The sequence below is a fragment of the Callorhinchus milii genome, unplaced genomic scaffold, assembly GCF_018977255.1.
Source record: "Callorhinchus milii isolate IMCB2004 unplaced genomic scaffold, IMCB_Cmil_1.0 Scaffold32, whole genome shotgun sequence".
Taxonomy (NCBI): Eukaryota; Metazoa; Chordata; class Chondrichthyes; order Chimaeriformes; family Callorhinchidae; genus Callorhinchus; species Callorhinchus milii.
In genome coordinates this window covers 2341692-2363354 of record NW_024704773.1, presented here as the reverse complement: position 1 = coordinate 2363354, position 21663 = coordinate 2341692, and the positions used below count along the sequence as shown (strand labels likewise).

At 44.0% G+C, this 21663-nt stretch overlaps 1 protein-coding gene across 1 annotated transcript in view; it reads left to right on the top strand.

Moving 5' to 3' along the window:
* Positions 1-450: 450 nt before the first annotated feature.
* cdc42se2 (CDC42 small effector 2) overlaps positions 451-21663 on the top strand; it is a 111781-nt gene continuing 90568 nt past the window's right edge. Inside the window, exon 1 of the mRNA XM_007892522.2 lies at positions 451-782. The gene's annotated coding sequence lies outside the window, so the exon portion shown is untranslated. The remainder of the gene's footprint in view (positions 783-21663) is intronic.

Genomic DNA, 21663 nt, shown 5'->3' with positions numbered 1-21663 from the left:
TATTGTAATGTAAATTGACTGTATAATGTGTGGGCGAAATGCGGCAGATAATTGCGCACAGCAGTATCCCACAAATCGTGGCATTGACTGACAAAATCATACATTTTTTAAGCGATTATTACCCTCGGAAAGTGATCCACCAATCGACTGACAACCGGGTTCCTACTTACTGCTGAGTAAACAGAGGCGTGTGGGGTAAGGAAACTTAGCCAACGTTTTGCCCTGCCGGGAATCGACCCGGGTGCTCTCGCTTGCGAGGCGAGAGCGCTAACCAGTAAGTTACAGGACTCCATTGTGCGCGGTGACTGTAGGTTTATAAAGACTGTGTGTGGTGATTGTGACTGTAAGATGATAAAGACTGTGTGGTGTTGCTGTGCCACCTGAGGCCAGTGAAGGCGCTGCTCTGCTGTGCAGTGCTGTGCAGTGCAGTGCTGTGTGAGCTCTGCTGCTCTCTGTGCTGACTGTGAGGGAGGGATTACATGTCTCCTCCTCTCCCTCTTTCAGTTTTCTTTCAAAGCCACAGAGGTTTTCAATCTTCTCCCCCAGTCAGTCGCCATCTTCCTCTTTAGAGCTATGATTTAGTGCTCACTCGCCTCTCTGTGCAGCCCTGAGAGGGAGATATATCTGAATATATAAATACAGTATATATTTGCTGGGGGAAAGCAGCAACAACAGGAGACACACAGACTGACTGACTGAGTGAGTGGCTGCAGTGAGAGAGCCTTTCTGTGGGAATCCTTTAGAAGCTGAACTGAAGACAAGGAAAAGCAAAGGGAGAAAAGGTGTGATCATCGCTTTATTTGCTTATATCCACTTTATGTTTTGCAATCGCCTTTATTTTGTTGTTTTGGCACATCAGCCCCAACCCCCTATATGTGTGTGTGTGTGTGTGTGTATCTATATATATGTGAGTGTGTGTGTGAAGTAATGTTACAATGCATTGAGTGAGAGATGTGTGCAGTGAAATGGACAAGGATGCAGTTGCAGATCTCAATGTGCAGTGAAAAGGCGGGTTTGCATTTGCAGCAGTGAAATGAATGTGCAGAGATTTACTGAAATGAATGGGGGGGAAGAGAGAGAGAGAGAGAGAATTGTACTGTAGCAGGAACATCCTTTCAACAATGCAGCATTGGCAGTTTGCAGCCCTCTTTAAAAGAGGATGTGCAGATTTTATTTACAGTGCATCGTTTGTGGAATAATAATATCTGAATTGCACATTTCAGTCTTGCAATCAGATGGGTTTCATGTGTTGCTCTGTGTGTGTGTGTGTGTGTGTGTTTGTGGAGGGGAAAGAGAGGTTGTATTTGCTTCATTCTCCAAACGCTCACTTGCCTCATTTGGAAACTTCCAAGCAATGCTGGTTGAATTTTCTGGTTGCATTCACTGGGTGTTATTTCTAGCTGCTTTTTGGATAGATCTCAGAGGGGCAAGAGGAGCTATGGCATCCCTCTTGCATTTAAGGGAGGCAGGGATCAGCCTGAGGTTATTTTATTTAAAAAAAACATGAGAATGTCCAAGGATGTAATGAAGGAGGAATTTTCAGATGACCACCCCTCCCCTCCCCACCCCAAGGTTTTTATTTCACAAGTTTACACTTGAAATGTCCTCAAAGACTTTGCCTCTCTCCTCCTCTCAGAGCCCCAGACCCTGTCTCCCCAGGGTACAGACCAGCTAGTTGCTTGTAACTGGGCTTCAGCTCCAGGATGTGGCAGCATCCAGTCACTCACTCCTTCCTCCTTGCCTTACAAGAACTTTACACCCTTTGCTGCAAAAAAATAATTAGTGGCCCTTTGCAAATCAAATAAATCAGTGCTGGAATGCAAATTTCCTCCTGTCAACATTTATGGATCTGGCTCCACTGATTTTATATTCTAAGATAATTTTCCTCCTCCTCCTCCTCCTCCTCCTACCTCTCTTAAAATAAAATTACTGGAAATCGACAGCGGGTCAAACAGCAAAGCCATTTCCCTGAGTATTTTATTGAATTAAAAAATGTAGATAAAATGCTTGACTCAGCTTTTGTAAGGTAAACATTTCCTGTTTAGCCAGGGTGGCTGTACATGTTCAGCAGCACTTGATTTGGAGAGTTGAGGACCAGTTTTACACCTTTGCATGTTGCACTGATCAGCCAGAAAAGGCGGGTCAACCATCAATAGCGCCTTTGATTATTCCAAAACAAGGCAGATATCCTCAAAGCCAGTTCAGCTTCCTTACATTTCTTCCTTCCGCTGCCTCACGAAGACAGTTTTTAGAGCCGTTTTTCAGTTCTAACAATCAACAACAACTTGTATTTACGTAGCGCCCTTCACTCTGGATAGCATCTCGGAACGCTTAACAGTGAAGACTGAAGGGATGAACTTAGAATCGCTTGGTCCAAATTCCGAGAATCATTATCTATTCCAATTTGAGCCTTGTACAATTTTTCTTTGTTCCTACAATGTTTAATTTGTTTTTCACTGTTTCATTTGCTGTTCTCCTTCCACAGTTTGGGAGGATGTCTTATTTTATTTGTTGTTAATCTTAATTCAGTTGATGAGTGAGTAGCTTTGTATGCTCTGCTGGTATGTTGAATATGGGCTGGCTCTTGGTCTCATGTGATATATTGCCCTGTAATTGACAGGTAACCCATTCCCTGATTCCACAGTAGTTCAGAGCACTCTGCTGGTGAAGGAGATAAGCTTCAATTTTCCAGTTACTGCTTCCTATTATCAGTACACCTGTTTTATTACTCCCTTACTATCTAATTCCTTTCCCCCCCCTCCCACTACTTCCAGTAAAACTCATCTCCCTGCTGTTGTGTCTCTGGCTGCCCTGTAATAAACAGATTACACAGATAGTACGACCCTGCCTGGAGATCAGTCTGAAGCTTTATTGTATACACATTTTCAAAATTAGAAATGTAATGCTTGCACCTGGTATATTTCTACTACTTCTTTCTCTTCTCTGCCCTCCCCTTCATTGTTATTTCAACAATTCAACTTTCTCTATTGTGACTTGAGGAGCGCTCAGTGATGAGGTGCATCATAAAATGATTACCCACGGTTTGCTGCAGTTAAACGGCTATTAAATCGCTTCTGTCATGCGTTGCTGAATGGCGCTGTGATTGGCGCTGGGCATGCGTTTGCAAAGGGATTTGGGTTTGGCTCCAAGAAAAGATCAATCACTGGCAGTCATTTAGGTGTCATCCTGATTCAGTTGATAACACTGTCGCCTCTGGGTCAGAAGGTTCCAAGTTCAAGCCTTGGATCGATGTTTTTTGTCAACCAGGTGACTTACCCATGTGGAAACCCATCACCATGCTAAAGAGTATTCAAAGTTGACTGAAACCGAGAATTTATCACCTACACATGGAGACTTCCCTGTGTGTGGAAGGCAATGTGCACTCTCTCCCTGGAAAGAGAAACCGCACTTTCCTAATCCTAGAGAATATTAGGTGCGGTTGGCAAGCCCCAAGGATTTGGGACCCCAGAGTATGTGTTGAAAGATTACGCCACTGTTAAGCACTCTGAGGCTCTACCCTGTGTGGAGGGCTCTACATAAGTGCAAGTTGTTGTTGGAATACTTGGCAGTTTAACTACATAATACCGCATAGCTTGCCATTGTGAGTATTCACTGGCAGGCTTCCCAATGCTTATCCAGCTAGAACCACCCTACTGTCTAGGGCCTTGGCTTGCAGGATTAATGGGAATCAGATGGGAAGAATCTCTGCACCTCAAAGTCCTGCCAACAAGGCAGGTTGTCTGGTCTGTCAGCAGTGCCCTGGAGTACTGCAGACCTTCCTGGCTTAGGAAGTGATCTACTGAGGCACCACAGAGGGTGACTTGATTCTGATATTCTGTTGCCAAATATGTCACCTCGGAGCCAGCTCAGCCCAAGGAGACGTTACCCCTTTTGCTTCCTCCCCACAGTCATGAGTGCCTAGCATGACATCTGACAGGTACAGGTTTGAGCCCTCATGAGTTGATAGCAGGTACTGGGAAAACATTAAGACAAGATCACGGTCTAGGTTGACAAGCACTTTGGGAGCACTGCATTACTGGAACTGCCGTACTTTGGACGAGATGTTAACCCAAGGTACCGTCTTGTTTGGGTGGATGCTAAAGGTCCCATGATCTCATGAGAAAAGATTCAAGCGTTTCTCCCAGATTCCTAGTCAGCAATCCTCCAAATCAAATCAGTCATTCACCTTGTGGTCATTTGTCAGATTTTGCTATCCGCGAAAAAGCTGCCAGCATTTGGCTACAAAAAAAAACTCTGCATTTGATAGTGATTACTGTGAAGCACTTTGACACGTTTTGATTTGTTGGGCGCCTTAAAAATCGTTGGAAATAGCAATCTTTTCCTTGCTCGTCTGTAGGGAAACAACCCAGTTTAAAATGTAATGAAAATATCACTATTTTTATCCATCGGCAGGCAGGCAGGCAGGCGATTGTGACATATTTGCTGTTTCTGCTTTTCCTTTAACTTAAAATGCTGACACTCTTCCCTTTATCAGTACATTGTTTTAGGAGGTGCGGATGAAGCAAAATAATCCTCTGCAACGTTGTTAAAAAAAGGCTTGATGAATGTGGAAGTCCCCAAATGTGGAATTTCTTTTTAAAGAGCTGGTTGTTTGATTGGTGATGTTGACCGGAGTTCTATTCATTCAGCAGTGATGTGGGGGCTGTCGTACCCTCAGCTTTGTCTCCTGTCAGGTTTGAGCGTGGGTTTGTGTGAACAAACCCTTTCAGTATTGGGACAGTGGCTCTGCCCCTTCACATAAGTATTGTGTGGGCGAAAAGAAACAATAGAGCTCCACACACGTGCGTTTGCTATCTCTTCACACTCGATCATCTGAATGGGAATTTTTCACTTAATCAGTGAGTGTGCAACAGTGACTTGCATTTATATAGCGCCCCTCATTGCAGGGTAGAGTCCCAGAACGCTCGACAGTGGCGGAGCACGACGCAGACCCAGAGGTTTATTTTTTTTAGTGCAGTTGATTGAGCGAGCGGACTGTTTCCTCAGCTGACTAGGGTAGGCCCGAGGCTTCAGGTTACGAGAGACGACTGCAGAGCAGGTGCCTTCAACCCAACTGGGAGTGTGATCATTTGCTGTGTAAACTCCGGGTGCTGATGCACTGTGTCAGCGCACGATAATTAATGGGGGCACCTCCGGGATACAAAAGAGTGTGTGTGTGTGTGTGTTGGGGTGGGGGGGTTTGGGGGGATTCTTTTCCCTCTTCTTGGAAAGCGGGGATCTGTGGATAATGGTTGAAGTCGGATCAGTTTGGGCTGTGATGCCTCCTGCCGTCAAGTTGTCGGCGTACTTTCTGTTCACTTCCCACATGAGGGGTGGCCCGTTGGGGTGAGATATTGTCACTTGACTGGTGTCAGTGGACCTGTATGACAACAGGAGCGTGGGCTTTTGGTTGGGGGTGGGGAGAGGGGTAAATAAATATTAATTTAATGGATAAATATTAATTTGAAGGAAAAAAATCTTTTCATTTTTAAACCAGTGCTTGCAATACAAATACTAATGTAGTAGTACAGATTTGACCACATATCTGAAGATGTGAATATGAGATGTACAGTTTCGGATCAGTACCTCAATCTGTTGCCAACCGGAGGCAACTTATTGTTTGAAGCCCCACATCAGGACTTGAGCTCAGTCTATCTGACACTTCACTGCAGGGCGAGGGAAACGCTCATTGTCAGGGGTCCCGTGCTTCAGATGAGATGTTAACCGCAGGTCCTGTCTGTGATCATAACTTACAGTCTGAAAGGTAAAAATTTATTCCCAAGTGTTCAGCCTGATAAAAAATATTCAACCATCTGATGTGGATTTAAACCCTGCACCAACTTACACTCCAGTTTAGACGGTGTGCATGATTCAGTGCCATCGCTTAGGTGGAAGCTGAAGATTCACTGCCATTGGTTGAACAGAGAAAGGTGTTTCTCTCTCCTGGTGTCCTGGGCAACAATCCTCCAAATAAAATGAGTCACTTACTCCATAGCTATTTCTGGGAATTTGCTGTGGCAAAGTGCAATTGCACTTTTCCACAAATATACCTGTAAAGTGATTGGAGACATTTCAACACAACAGACAATATGTTATCAAGTGAAAGGATTCTTCTTCTTCCTCAGTGAGGATGGGACACCTTTCAATGAAACTTACTGATCTCTGATTGCCCTCTTCTCCTGGGTAAGGAAGTACATGACAACCCCTTTATAATGCAAATGTCTGGGTCCAATGTGGCTATGTGAAAAAAGACTGGACTTTAATGGTCCTTTCCCTGTGCATTGTGGTGATGCACCACATGCAGGAAAGGAGATTAGGAGTCACCTGATGAGCTGGAGTTGGCAATTTTTTTTGTGGTATCGGGATTTGGATGATACGATTAAAATTTTCAGGTAAGAAAATGTTGAGGTCTAAAACCCAATTGTTTTATAAGTGAATCTGTTCTATTTGAGAGGTGTGTTATGACGGGAGTACTGTACCTGGCAGTCATTTACAGGATTGGAGTCCTGTAGCTCAGTGGTTAGAGCACTCGCCTTGCAAGCGAGTCACCTGGGTTCAATTCCAGGCAGAGGGCGAAACCTTGGGCAAGTTTCCTTACTCCATATGCCTAATAATAAACCCTCCAAAACAATAATAAATTGGTCATTTTCAATCCACGACTGTTTGTGGGACACTGCTGTGCGCAATTGGCTGCCGCGTTTCGCCCACAAATATATGGTCAATTCACTTTACAGCATATTCTGTGAAGCGCTTTGAGACGTCGAGAAGACGTGAAAAGCGCTATATCAAATGCAAGGATTATTATTATTATTATTATTTGGCCTGGCAGCCCACAAAATATGCAGTCAATTCACTTTTTGTGAAGCACTTTGAGACGTCTAGAAGACATGAAAAGCGCTGTATCAAATGCAAGGATTATTATTATTATTATTTGGCTTTTCCCAGTGGCCTGGCTAGAGTAGGTAAACCCAGAGAGAAAAGGCCTGTATCAGTATCCTATCGTCAGAGCTCATTTATATCACGCGGTACTTAAATAATCCAAATGAGTGAATCTGGACCAAATGGCTGTCCATTAGCACTTAATCATGCACACTATTTAAACGGGAATGTAAATTGAAGCAGGATTTAAATCCACATTGGATGGCAGAATATTTTAATCAGGTTGAAACATTTTGTGAATAAATTTTCACTTTTCAGGCTGTGCATTTTGATCAGGAACAGCTGTGAGTTCTCAACAGATTCGAATTCACAGCTGAGGTGTAGAAAGGGCCAAAGATGATCTACTGTCCTCTGTAAAACATTTCCCCCAGAAATATTAGTGAGGTTTGCATTTATTTGTACTAGGCCACAGAGTGCTGAGACCATCCTGAGGGCTTTTATTTTGCTAGTTTCACCTTCAGAGAGCTGTGCCCTGACATACAGAGAGGGCAATGCTGGCAGCTGAATGATCCTATCGTGACCCTATCACCCCCATCCTCGCCCGACTCCACTGGCTTCCCATCACACAAAGGATACAGTTCAAGATCCTGGTCCTCACCTTCAAAGCCCTCCATGATCTTGCTCCCCCTACCTCTGCGACCTCCTAACCCCCTACAATCCTGCCCACTACCTCCGCTCAGCGGGCTCTGGTCTGCTTCACGTCCCCCGCCTCGCTCACCCCACTACTGGCGGGTGGACCTTCTGCCACTCTGTCCCCACCCTCTGGAACTCCATCCAGCAGTCCCTCCGCCTCGCCCCCTAACTTGCCTCCTTCAAGATCCATCTCAAGACCCTCCTCCTCAACCGTGCTTTCGATCTCGCTGCTTTTCCCCCCCCCCTGCCCTCCACCCTCCTCGATCCTGACCCCCAGCTCGGGTCCGAAACTCTGTCTGTCCAGCGCCTTGGGATGTCCTCCTGACGGAAAAGCGTTATACCAATGTAATTTTGTTGTTGTTGTTGAATGGAGATGGTTGAGAAGAATGAAGGCTGGTCTGTCTAACTGCAGCCTGGTGGTTAATAATTAGCTGGGTCATCATGGCAACCTTGCTGTGTTCTACTTACACTTCACATCACAGTGTTTGGCCGCCCTAGAGCATTTTACAGGATGAAAATGGGAGAGAATTAAGTTATTATTAAATTTGGACTAGAAACAAAAATAAAATAAAAACAATCTCTGGAGATTTACAGTAGCATCTTAAAGGTACAGTAATTATCATGTTGTGAACTTACCTGTATGATTTTTATTTTAACCGTGAGCATTTATAAATGGTACCGTTTCACTGGGCGCCATTGGAAATAGTAAAATGGATGGTAGGCAGTCAGGATGGAGAGCATTAACAGTGAGTGGCTGGAAAGCACTGGATAAAGCAGCCTGTTTGCAGGAAAAATGGAAAGTGGAAATGAGTGTAATTTTGGAGATTGAGGAGGGAACAAATCCTGGCCGGCTATCCAATATCATCTGTGTGAGTTCCTCAGTCAGATATATTATTTACCTCTGTGTCGTGCTGTGGTTAGTGTGCTCGTCTCGCAAGCTAGAGGACCCGGGTTTGATTCCTGGGCAGACTGAAACCTTAGGCAAGTTTCCTTATTCCACACGCTTCTGTTTACCTAGCAGTAAGTAGGCACCTGGTTGTTATCAATTGGCGGATCACGCCTGGCAGTAATCCCTCAAACAAAATGTTATTACTCAATTCACGACTGTTTGTGGGACACTGCTGTGCGCAATTGGTTGCCACATTTCAGCCACAAAATACACAGCCAATTCACTTTATAGTATATTCTTTGAATCACTTTGAGACGTCTCAACAACGTGATAAGACACTATATCAAATGCAAGGATTATTGCTACCATTATTATTATTCTTAGTCCTGCAGATCTAATCCTGGGTTTCTGAGTTTCTGTGTGAGCCGAGTTAGCACTTTCACCTCAGGGTCAGAAGGTTGTGGGTAAAGCCCCATGTCAGGATTTGAGGTCACAGGCTGAGGGAGCACTGTACTATTGGAGGTGTGATCGGCCTATTTTACAGGTGGACACTAACATTCCCATAACATTGTTCAGAAAGAGAAGAGAATAATAACCAGGTAACTTGGTCATTCACCTCGCAGCTGTTTTTAGGCTTCTTGATGTGTGTAAAAAGAGTTGTTGCACTTGACTGCAAAAATAAATCCGACGAATATTATCGATTATTATCGTAAAATGTTTGTGAAATGTTTCAATGTATTAAAAAAACCTTTAAAACGTGCAGGGAATTTCTCATCTGTGAATAATAAATGATGCGTGATACGTTACCAAAGCAACCGTTCAATGTTCTCAGGAGCCACATAACCCACAAGTCCAAGTTTGATAAGAAGCAGTAGAGAAGTGTGGAGAACAACACTGAAGCGATGATTGCGGTGATATCATGTGATGTCTCGGAATGAGTCCTGAATGGAGATAAGCCAATGATCCACACCACACTTCATGTGTGAAGCACAAAGCTGATTGTAAGCCACTCATCCTTCACACCAAAGGATATTTTAAATCAGGAGCTACAGTGATCTTGACCACTTTTATTTTTTAAAACATAAATGATGCCTTATTACTCATTTGCTCCATCCCCTCGTTAAAGTTCTGTCTCGAGACTTAACTGTTTCGAGCTTTTGATTATCTTCTCCTCTTCACTCGGGTGCCCACCCCCAGCTCGGGTGCCCACCCCCAGCTCGGGTGCCCACCCCCAGCTCGGGTGCCCACCCCCCAGCTCGGGTGCCCACCCCCCAGCTCGGGTGCCCACCCCCCAGCTCGGGTGCCCACCCCCAGCTCGAGTGCCCACCCCCAGCTCGGGTGCCCACCCCCAGCTCGGGTGCCCACCCCCAGCTCGGGTGCCCACCCCCCAGCTCGGGTGCCCACCCCCCAGCTCGGGTGCCCACCCCCCAGCTCGGGTGCCCACCCAGTGGTGTTGAGTGTTTTGGAACGTCCTGATGTGAAACGCACTATATAAATGTAGATTGCATTGTATTTCTAATATATATTGACCATAATATACATTTCCAATATACATTGACCTTTGCATATTCTTGGGACGTTTCTCCCCTCCTCTCCTGAATGTGCTGATTGGTTCAATTCCTTAGTAAATGGCTTTCTTATGATATTCCTTCAAATGGCAAGTCTTCAGCTGTGAGGCAAGACGGTATTGTGTCATCAGATCATTAGGGAAATATCACAACTGAGCTCGATCCTGTTGAGTAGGAATTGAGGCTATAACCTTTTTGGTCTGCCTAGCTTAAATGTGTAGAAACTACACAGCCACTATCCTGTGAAGTGCATTGAGACATTTTGACACTATGGTGAGGTGCTATGCCAAATACAAGGATTATTCATTTTAATGTTCAACAGCAACCACAACTTACAAAGCCAAACTAAAATATAGTTGCTATTCCTGTAGGATAACGTCTTGGAGTGCTTAACAATGATGGTGTTGGCATTTAAAGAGAGATAGAAAGGGGGTGAAACTGTGGAGTAGATGTAGGGAGTTCCAGAGGTTAGGCATGTAATAGATGACGGTTTGGATCCTGATGGGGGTGGGACACACAGGCGGCTCAAGGAGTGGAGGGTCGAGCAGAGAAGTGGGTAGTAAAAGATTGGAAAAATATGGAGGTCCTTGGGTGTCAAAGGGATTTATAAGTGAGAGTGAGGATCTTGAAGCTGATTGACTGGGAACCAGTGGAGCTTGGCAAGGACTGGGGTGATGGACATGTTAGGAAGATGTGAAAGTAAATCCTGTGAAGCGTTTTGAGACATCCTCCCAACATATCTGTATCAAATGCCAGGATTATTATTAATTTAAATTTGAGAATGGAACATCGCAGTTTACCCTCAATAACAAAGCCTGATTGTATTGCTTTGCGTGTTTGAAAAGGTTGCCCAAATTACTTTTAGTCATAGAACCACAAAGGGAGTAGTTAAGAGCAGCCCTAGTCGGTGCAGAGGACATTTCGTTGTTGCTCATCCGTCCTTTGATTCAGCAGCTGTTGCTAGTCAGCTGTCAGTTTTAAAGGTTTCAGAGAAAGTCCAGGCTCAGCAGCTAGGACACCGTGTGGGCAATGTCTGCAGAACAATTTCTCCTTTTGCCATCTGCTTCCAGAGAAAAGAGAACAACTGCAAGAAGCAGGCAGATGGAGCCCAATTGTGGTTTTTAATAGGAAAGCCACCTACCATGTAGATCACAACCATGTGTGCACCTGGAAACAGTCCTTTATGTGACTGATGGATAGAATTAAACCTTCTCTTCATCAAGCAGGATGGAAGAAAGGGCACAATGGAGATGTATTATAACAGCAACTTGCATTTATTATAGCGCCCTTCACGAGGGGCAGTGTCTCGGAGCGCTTAACAGTGGAGGAGCCCGACGCCGAGCCGGGGGATGGAGGAGGTGACCCTAAGCACAGTCGAAGAAGAAAGTCTTCAGTCGTGATCTAAAAGAGGGGAAGGAGGTGGCAAGGCGGAGGGATTGGGGTAGAGAGTTCCAAAGTTTAAATGGGAATGCATCCCGTCACGGGAGGGAGTCCATCCCTGATCACTTGTGAGGAAGAATTCCAGGCCCAGGGATTGAATTCTGTTACCACAGTCAGACCCGCCTTTGATATTGGTCTCTGCTGTTCTGCACAAGACTGGTTGGGTCTTACTCCTTTCGATATGAAAGGCGCTAAATACATGTAATGTGTTGTTGTTGCTGTTAAGGAATGGGAATCCTTGTGCACTCAAATGCCTCCAGCTCCCCACGTGACGTCTTGGCTCGCTTCATCCGATGTTGCTGCTTTATTATTTTTGCAAATGTGCCCTGCGCCCAGCAGCACCTTGAGAGGCTGATATACTGTAAAATGGATTGACTGTATTTTGTGGGCGAAACATTGCAGCCAGTTTGCGCACGGCAGTGTCCCACAAACAGCCATGGAGTGAGTGACCAATTTTATTTAAATCCTGGCTGCATTTTGAGATTTTCATTGACACAAAGTAGAAATTATTTTGAAAGATTTGCAGGCAGATGGTATATCTTGTGCACTTACCTCTCCTTACTAAAGCAAGCTGTATTTTAATTACCACTCAAGCCCTTTCCTCTTATGAAGATGTTAGCTGTTAACATCAGCCAAAGTCCAATGTTGGCAAATAGCTGGTACACTGAGGGGTGGTGGCTGCTTGCACACTAACGCCTGAAGATTGAGGTGGGGGGGATGGGAAACTCCACTAAATGTAAACTGGTATCAAACAAAATGTTCAGCAGAATGATTAGATACACTTTGTGACTGAAGCCCTGTAATAACTTGTACATGACAGTGCTGCTTGTGAGTTGTTAGACCTTATTTGCAGAAGTGCAAGATGACTAAGGCTAGCGAACACACTGATTCATCCAATGATTAATCCAGTATTCTTCATGATTTACTGATACAATGCAAGTCTTCCCGTTTCTCCCACACAAATAGGATATGCTTTAAAATGTGACTTTCGCACTTTGCGTTCAGGAACAAGAGTAGGTCATTCAGCCCATTCAGCTTGTTTTTACCATTTTATGACATATTGGCAGAGTTTTGAATCCAATTTTCATTTTCCTCTTTTTCCTCCCTCTTTCTCCATGAAGCCTGTCTTCCCAAGTGTCTATCTTACTTCTGACAGGCCACAATACAGTTTACTTCCTCGCTGAAGCCACTTGAGGGATCCTTTGCACACTGCCTGGTCAATATAATTAACAGCATCTGGGTAGTCGATGTGTAGGGACCCTAAATTGGTTCTGGACTTCTCAACAATAACAAGTTGCACTTGTATAGTGCCTTACACATTGGGAGGATGTTCTCAGGGTTAAGAAGGAGAAAAGCAGCCAGAGTTCCTGCTCCTAGTCCTTCTACAGCACCCTCTACTGTTTGTAAATATACATTGCAGCCAGACGGAAAGAAGTCTGCTGAAAACCCTGGTCCACGCCTTTGTCACCTCAAGGCTGGACTATGGGAACTCTCTCCTCGCCGGCCTTCCCGCCACCTCCCTCCACAAGCTGCAGGTCATCCAGAACTCTGCAGCTCGTGTACTGTCCCGCACCAGGCTTCGGGACCACATCACTCCCACCCTCGCTCACCTCCACTGGCTCCCCATCCCTCAGAGGATTGATTTCAAGATCCTCATCCTCACCTACAAGGCCATTCACGGCCTTGCTCCCTCCTACCTCTCCAACCTACTATCCCCCTACCTACCTGCCCGTACCCTCCGTTCCTCTGGCTCTGGTCTGCTCCACGTCCCCCGCTCCAACCGCCCTACCATCGGTGGTCGGGCCTTCAGCCTCTCAGCCCCGAGGCTCTGGAACTCCATCCCCCAGTGCCTTCGCCTTGCTTCCTCCCTTTCCTCCTTCAAGGCCGGTCTCAAAACCTTTCTCTTTGACCGAGCCTTCAGCTCCCCTCTCGACTCTCTTCCCCCTCCTTGCTCCCTCCCTTCCCTGCCCTCACCCTGACCATTTCCCCCCTGCTCGGGTCATGACCCAACTGTGCAGCGCCTTGGGACGTCCTCCTGACGTGAAAGGCGCTTTATAAATGGAATCTTGTTGTTGTTGTTGTTGTGGTTGTGATGCTCTATACAATCAAGTGGTCTGTTGACGCTCACTACCAGGTTCACACGTGAAACCGCACCCCAGCAAGAGAAAATTCAAGAAATAATTGAAATAATTAAGAAATAGTCCCAAGAACTAAAATTTAAAAAGGGGGAGGGAGAAATCAACAGTACCAAGGTCCACTGTGAATTGGATGGCGGGGTGGGGGGGAGGGAGGAGGAGTCATTGAGTTGAATTATTGCTATTGCATCTCACTGCCTTCTTGTCTGATAACCTGGATGTGTTTACTACCGTTTCCATATATTCAAGCGCTCCAGGACGCTACCCCGGGGGAAGGCCGCTATATAAATGCAAGTTGTTATTGCTGGTATGAAGCCCTCTTCAGTAGAGGAGCCTGCCGATGCCTATTGTTCAGTCTCATACCTTAAAAAAAGAATGGCCACTGGTGAGCAAGATCCCAGAGGGCCCAGATGCTGGATGTCAGCAAGAGGCAGCACCTTCAACAGGGGAGAAAATTAGGTGGGGAGGATGCAAGGGGGAGTCATTCAGTTGAGTTATTGCTGTTACTTCACACTGGCTCCTAGTCTGAGAGCATGGATTTGTTTACTTCTGTTTTCATATGTACAGTTTATGTGGTATTGCTAAGGCTTTAAAAACAATTGAAGCCTTGTGATACTACTAAATTGGCTGTCACATGATGGGGTAATCCTTCAGGTCAAATGACCTAATTAGATATAATACGCTTTCTTCCGAAGTTACTCACCACAATTTCCTCCTTCATTAATTGGGGGTGGGGTGGGCCATGATGATTATTGCCGTTAAAAAGACCCATTTGACAGCTTTGAATTTTTTTGCAACCCTCTATTTGAGTTTTCTTACACGAATCAGTACAATTAGAGTGACAGTTGAAATAGCTGGTCGAAATAGAGTTGAAACAGGACCTTGTAATTTCCTTCTAGCTATCCGTGATTTTGTGTACTGAAAAGGCTCATGAGTAAGGTTATCAACTGACTTGTCAGAGGTTTAAATGCTTTACTATTGTTCCTTCGCTGAGTGGTTGTGCCTCAAAGAACAATAAATAGTGAGTCATTGTCAGTAGATGTTGTCGATGTTCCCAATGTGTTCTGAGACCTGAAATTCCAGCTGGATCTAGCCTGCATGACCATTTTGCTCTAACATTTACAAAACTGTCTTCCAAATTGATGACATTTTCCACAATTGACTGTTGACACAAACCATTCTTACAGGCTAAGGTTAGATAGAATTTTAGGCTTCTAATAGAAAAAGAGGATTTAAATTCCGTGCAACCGTATACGGAAATGCAACTGAGCAGGTTTGCTGCGGGCTGTTGGTGTTCAGTGTGAAAGACTGTAATTGCCAGTGGGTCGGTGGGTACAAGTGACTTGAGACAAATAGCACTTTACCACTTAATTCTGTGTGTGTGGGTGGTGGGGGGGGGGGAGGAAATGCAATAGATTTAGGGGGGGAAATTGTTGTTTGACCTTATTTCCCCCTCCGCGTGGCTGGGCCTCAGGCTCCTCATTGTTAAGTGCTCTGAGACACTGTCCAGGGTGGAGGGCGCTATATAAATGCAAGTTGGTGTTTGTTTTTGATGTAACTTGTGAATTGTGCAGTTACAAAAACCTTGCTTAAATTGCCATCCGTCATATGTGAATTAGAGAATGAAAATCCTCTGAGTTTTTGTAACAAAAGTGGAAAAAGCGTAGAATGTAAGAGCGTAGAATGGGCTTTTTCCACTTTTGTTACAACAACTCAGAGGATTTTCATTCTCTAAGTCACATATCGAGTGATCCTTAACCACATTGTACTCAGTGGGCCCAGTGTGATGGTGTTAAAAAGTTTTTACCCGAGGAATGGCTAATACGGAAAAGCCTTCAATAAATAATCTTGGTTGTTTGCTGCAGAGTGGAGGGACATTTGGTTAATGCCAGGAGATGGTGGTGGTGGGGGAGGTTGGTTTGAATGGAAGGTTCCACTACCATGTGTTGAAAAGCCCACGGGTTAGTAAATAATAATAATTATCCTTGCATTTTATATAGCGCCTTATCACTTTGTCGAGATGGCTCAATGCGCTTCACAAGATACACTATAGAATGGATTGACTGTATATTTTGAGGGCGAAATGTGGCAGCCAATTGCACACAGAAATATCGCACAACAGCCATGGAGTAAGTGACCAGTTTTTATATGGGAGGTTGTTGGAGAAACTGTTCTCTTTATGAATATTGACATAGAATCTTTATTGTCCACCTAATCAGACAAACAGGATCTCAGTTTAATGTCTCATCTGAAGGATGGCACCTCCGACAATGCAGCACACCCCAGTACTGCACATGAGTTGCCAGTTAGATGTATCTTCATGAGTCTGTGCAATAGCTGAGACTTGGAGAATCCTGTAGGAGGTTTCTGAGAAGACTTGAAAACAAAGTGTTGAGTTACAGGATTAATTATGTGGAACTGTAGCATCGCAGTAAAACTGGCACTGATGTTTCAAAGAGCTGAACAATGGATGATCTCTACACCGGACTCGTTTCAGGGTACCAAAAGTGTCCTCATTGTGGACCCTACTTTGTTCGTGTGCTCGATGTACAATCATTCTCCGAGGTACAGGAATTGTGTAAGGCTGAGGTGAGCCAATGAATGACTCCTTCATCCATGTACGTGTGAAACCGTTCTTGGTTCCATTTCAAGCAGCTCTTTGATTGTAGGTGCTCTCAAGCTTTGTGCTCTCTGCATTCTTTCCCCTCTACGATGCTGGACTCTGAATGATCAGAGAATAGAATCCTTTGTATTCCAGGCATGTTGTTGGGTTACGTATTGGTGCAGAAATCATTGCATGAGCTAGGATTCCCTGCACCTTGGCAAGCTACAATGTTGGAAAAGCTATTTGTGCTGCTGTGAGTTGCAACTTGGATAAATCTACTGACGTGCATTCTACAAGTTTCAGCATTTCCTTGATGCAGTGTCATGTGCTACATAAGTTGATGTCAGCAAACATTCAGGGATTCTGGTGATCAGGAATTGTAGGGCAGTGGATACAACAGTATAAGCTCGCACTATCTTGCTGTTTGAATGGTGAATTCACCTACAAGTCTGCCTGGAATGTGTGTCTGGCTCCATGGTGGTCTCCATTGTCAGCCTGACCTTCCTCATACTCTTAAAATATCTCCAAGTTGTTCACTGTTTGAGGACATCCAGTGCCTGGGGTGTAAAGTGTCTAATTCCTTCACTTTGCAGATGCTCAGCAATGCCTGCCTACTGTTCTCTATACAGTATGCACTTATTATTACTATTGTAGTGAAATACTGTTGAAAATGTTATGTAATAGGATTTGGTTTCCTTGCAAATCCTTGTCTGCCTATACCTTGAGCTTATCGGCTGACATTCCACAAGTACTGGTGATTTGGGGGCGCGGGGGGTGGTGGGGGGAGATAGGGACAGATATCGCTGCACTGTCAGAGATGCTGTGCTGTGTTCAGATGAGATGTTAAACCAAGATGCCATCTGTTCTGCTCATGTGAATCTTAAAGATCTTGTGATACTATTCAAACAGAAAAGGAAGTTTTTCCTGCTGTTCTGGCCAAGAATCCTCCGAATAAAATTGGTTGTTCTATTTATGGAACATTTTGCTGTGCAAATTGGCTGCCATATTTGCCTACGAGTACATAGTTGCTACACTTAACAGTTCCCTGTGAAAGGCTTTTAGATTTGAAGTTACAGGTGCTAAATCAAATACGAGGATTATTATTACCTTATGAGAACTAGGTGTGACCTAGTTTTCGATGCTCTCTAGACTACACACCACCTCAGGTGCACGAACAATGGATGAACTCCTACTGTGTAACCTTAATCTGATGATAATAACAATAATCTTTGCATTCGATATTGCGCCTTATCTCATCATCGAGACACCTCAAAGTGCTTCACAGGAATTACTGTCAAGTGTAGTAACTGTGTTTTGTAAGCACACCCTGCAGGTAATTTACACACAGTAATGTCCCACAAACAGCCATGAAGAGAGTGACCAATTTTACCTGGAGGATTGTTGGCCAGGACGCTGGGAGATACGCCTTCTCTTTTTGAAGAGTGCCATGGGATCTTTAACGTCCACCTGAACAAGCAAACAGAACCTTGGTTTAACGTCTCACCTGAGAGACAGCACTTCCATCCATACAAAGCTCTCCCAGCACTGCATTGGAATGTCAGCCTAGACTGTGACTAAGGCTTTGTCTTTTGATAAATGTGCAAAATACAGCAGGTTTTGAACGAGAAGGATATCGAGATATATTGTCCCTCTTTACATACCAGAACATGACCACCAGCAATAGTCTCATTAGGTGTTGGTAGGGTATTGGTAGCTGTGTGGAGCTATTGTAACCTGGCCTGAATAAATTCCCATGAAGAACAATAATTTGCACTGCTGTGATGCCTTTCACGCAAGGGAACACTTCAAAGAGCTTTACAAAGTCTGAATAGGAGCCCAGACTATTGGATGGGTGAGGATGGAAGGATGTGTTAAAGAGAAGGTGGCTGAAGTTATTGGGCCTTAAAGCCTTTCAGGCTAAGTTGCACAGTTACCAGAGCCTTTATCCATTTTAAATATCTGTGGAATATCTTCAGAAAATAGGTCTAACCACCGATCCTTGAGAGCTTTAAATGAATTATGAGAGAATAGTGGAAGAAGATTGAACAAAGGGAATGTAGGTCTGAAATGGACAGTGCACAGGGAATAAATGTCCTCCTTATGTGTGGGCGTCAGGCTTTGAATGCTGCTCATCCTCTACCCTAGATATATGGAACACAAATCTCTCATTCAGAGAGCGGGGGGCTCGGTGGCCTTGTCTCCTTCCCTTCCTATCTGTATACATCAATGTTCTGTTTTAATTTAATTTTACATCCGTAATCGAGAGGCTGCATATTTGCTTTGGTCTTAAACTTTTGGCAGACAAGTGTGCATGTCCCATTCATGAGATCCAGAGATCTGTGCACTTCCTTAATCTCTGCCATTCATTAGAAGCAGCATACAGTAACATTCTCTGTCTTGGCTGCTTGGCAAGGAAATGTAACACCGGGCAAAGCCAGTGTGTCCCTGGCTATCGATAAATGCATGGAATCACAGAAAAGAGTAATGTCAAAGCCTTGCAGAGCTATAAAACATTGCTGCGCAACAGAATAGTGAAAATAATTAATAGCTTGTTTCTGGAGATAAATATAGTTAAGTCATTGTTTTCATTTTCTATCAGGAAATGGGGCCATGTGCTGATGTCAAGGATGAAATTACTTCCAGATTACCGCAGGTCACCAAACTCGATGTAACTGTTGAAATATAGCGCAATTAAAAATCATGTAAATTCTCAAGCTCGTTTACATTCATAAATTTCATTGAGATTAATAATTTAATATATGTCTATAAATACTTGAAATATCCAATCTAATGGTGAAGCTGGTGTTTTAAATCTTGGGCTCTGCTTTTGAGGAAAAGCGCGTGAGAGTTTAAACTGAAACAGTGCAGGTGGATTCTGTCTGTTTCCATTTCTTTGCTATGTGGATTAAATGGCATTAACATGCATAGCTTAAGCAAACTATGTAGCCTGGAAATCTTGTTTTAAAACTGAGGCGGTGAGTGTGAGTCTGCAAGCTATCAGACTGTGTGAGAATTACAGCCAAGACTCCTCCATTCCCACCCAACAAACACTTCCCAGCAAAGGAAGATGTGTCTCTGAATTGTTATTGAGAGCAAGAACTCTGCCTGATTTTCTTTTTCCCCCCTCTTCGTGATCCACATGTGCTGAGACCAATTGCAAAACCATGACTAAGATCATCTGATCTGGGAGGTACGCGTATGGCTGTTTCACAATTGGCAGTAGCTTTAATAACTGAGCCTTGGGTTGTGGGTGGGGGGGAGAGAAAGCAATTTGGTACTTAAAAATAAATTCCCAGCAGATACCCGGATACACACAAAGATATCCAGTAAAAGTGAGGGTTGGTTAATATCAACTGATGCAGTTCCATGCCAGTTACATTGAGAAATGTGTTTAGTATAAAATGTCTTGGCAGTGCTGGTCTGTTGTCAGCTTGTTGAATCCAAAGTTAGTTACATATGACTTACCATCAAACGTACGAGATGATGGTAATAACTGCTTTGTTGTGACTGTAGAGAATGTTTTACGAGTGGAAAAACAATCACTTTGTGAACTAATGTTAGGTCTTAAGTGAAAGGATCAGTTGAGAGCATCTGCACTCTAGTATTTCTGGGGAGTTGGTGTAAGTATCCGAATTCTGAACATGCTAAATTAAAAATAGTCAGATCAGAAGTAAAATTAAAGATTGGAAGATTGATGTTTCTTCCATACACTGATGGGTGGGGGAGGATGTGCTCCCACAGGACCACAATTAAAATTACCCGACTAATTCCATAATTTCCCTTTCTTTATCTTTTACCTGTCTGATCTTCTAGTCTCCCTACAACCAGGGTTACCGAGTCCAATTGTAAAATCCTGCTCCTACCACAGATCAGCTAACTCAATGCAGAACTGTGGTTCATATCTGGAACTTGGGCACTGTGAAGGTGGGGGTTGGTGAAAGAATATTCAAATGTTTATTTGACCTTTCTTAATGGGCTCAGGCTTTCTTTGAAAGCTGTTTTCAGCATGGATTGATGTGCATAGACACGTACACACAGGCTTACGTTAATAATAATAATTATCATTGCATTTGATATAGTGCCTTACCATGTCAATGAGACGTCTCACAACGCTCAAATATGCAGATCAATTGCTGAGGGTGAAGAAATACTGGCCAGGATTCCTGATCACTATAAGTTCCAGGCCAATGGTTGAGGTTCCTTTTGCTTGTTTAGCCTGATGCTGCACATTACTCACAAGCCTATTCGAGGCACTTATTTGTGTCTTGAATTGATTTAGCTCCAATATGTTTTTGACCTTTTTTGAGATCTGTTTTAAATGCATTCCTGGAAGAAAGATGAGGATCTCTGGGGGTTTAAGTTTGTGGAAACCAAATGGTATACCGCAGTGTTGAAAAATGGGCCTGTCATGTTTACCCCCAGTGGACTGGTGTCTGCCTTTCACTTCTGAAACTCGTTTGACAGTGGCAGCTTGAAGGAGTCTGGTGGAACAGCCAGTGAGATCTTAGATGCAGTGTGCAAGGTTCTTCCACAGCACTGACACTCTTACTTCAAAACATTAAGCCATGAATGTTTAAGCCATTGAGCCATTGAGAAAGTCAAAGTGAAAACCATGCAAGTCCTGTTCCTTCACATAACCCGGAGAACTTGCCTTGTTGCTGTTCTGTGGACTCGAAACGTTGACTTTCCTTTCTCCATAGATGCTGCCTGACCTGCTGAGTGTTCCCCAGCGACTTCTGTTTTTGTTTCAGATTTCCAGCATCTGCAGTATTTTGTGTTTTGCTTGCTTCAAGTTGCTTCAAGTTGCTCGTGGAAAGTTTATATATAAATGTATATAAATTTTTTTCAAAATGGCTCATTCCAAGAAAGATATAAAATGATATGGTGGGAAAGGGCAGAGAAGAGGGAATATAATACAATCTTTGCATTTCGTATAGCACTTTATCAAAGGTTTTGATGCTTCCAGGAATTTACTGTTAAACTTAGTAACTGTGTATTTGTATGTGAATGCAACAGCTAATTTGGGCACTGCAGCGCCTGCAACCTTTTTTTNATCTGGGAGATTGTTGGCCGGGACACTGGGAGTAACTCTCTTCTAGATACGGACCATGGATAACTCATTCCAGAGTTATTGTTATTTGTTTGGCCCATTCCGTAGGCACAGTGAGCCAAGTGACCTCCTCCTGTGCCGAAAAATTGTATGAAATGACACCAGCCCAAAAAATACTTCTTCTTGTTTAGGATTTTCAAGTATGCCAAAACTGCGCACCAGGGGCCGTAGGTTATACATCTGATCCTGCAGCAATGGAGAGAAAATAAATTGGTATTGGAATCCGGCCATTGCAGCACCCGGCTTGGAATGACACGAACGAATTCTAAAAATCTGCTCTCTGTCAACAATCTGGTGATTTTCTGATGAGTGGTACGATTTCAGGGAAAGGCCGGGAGTGACAT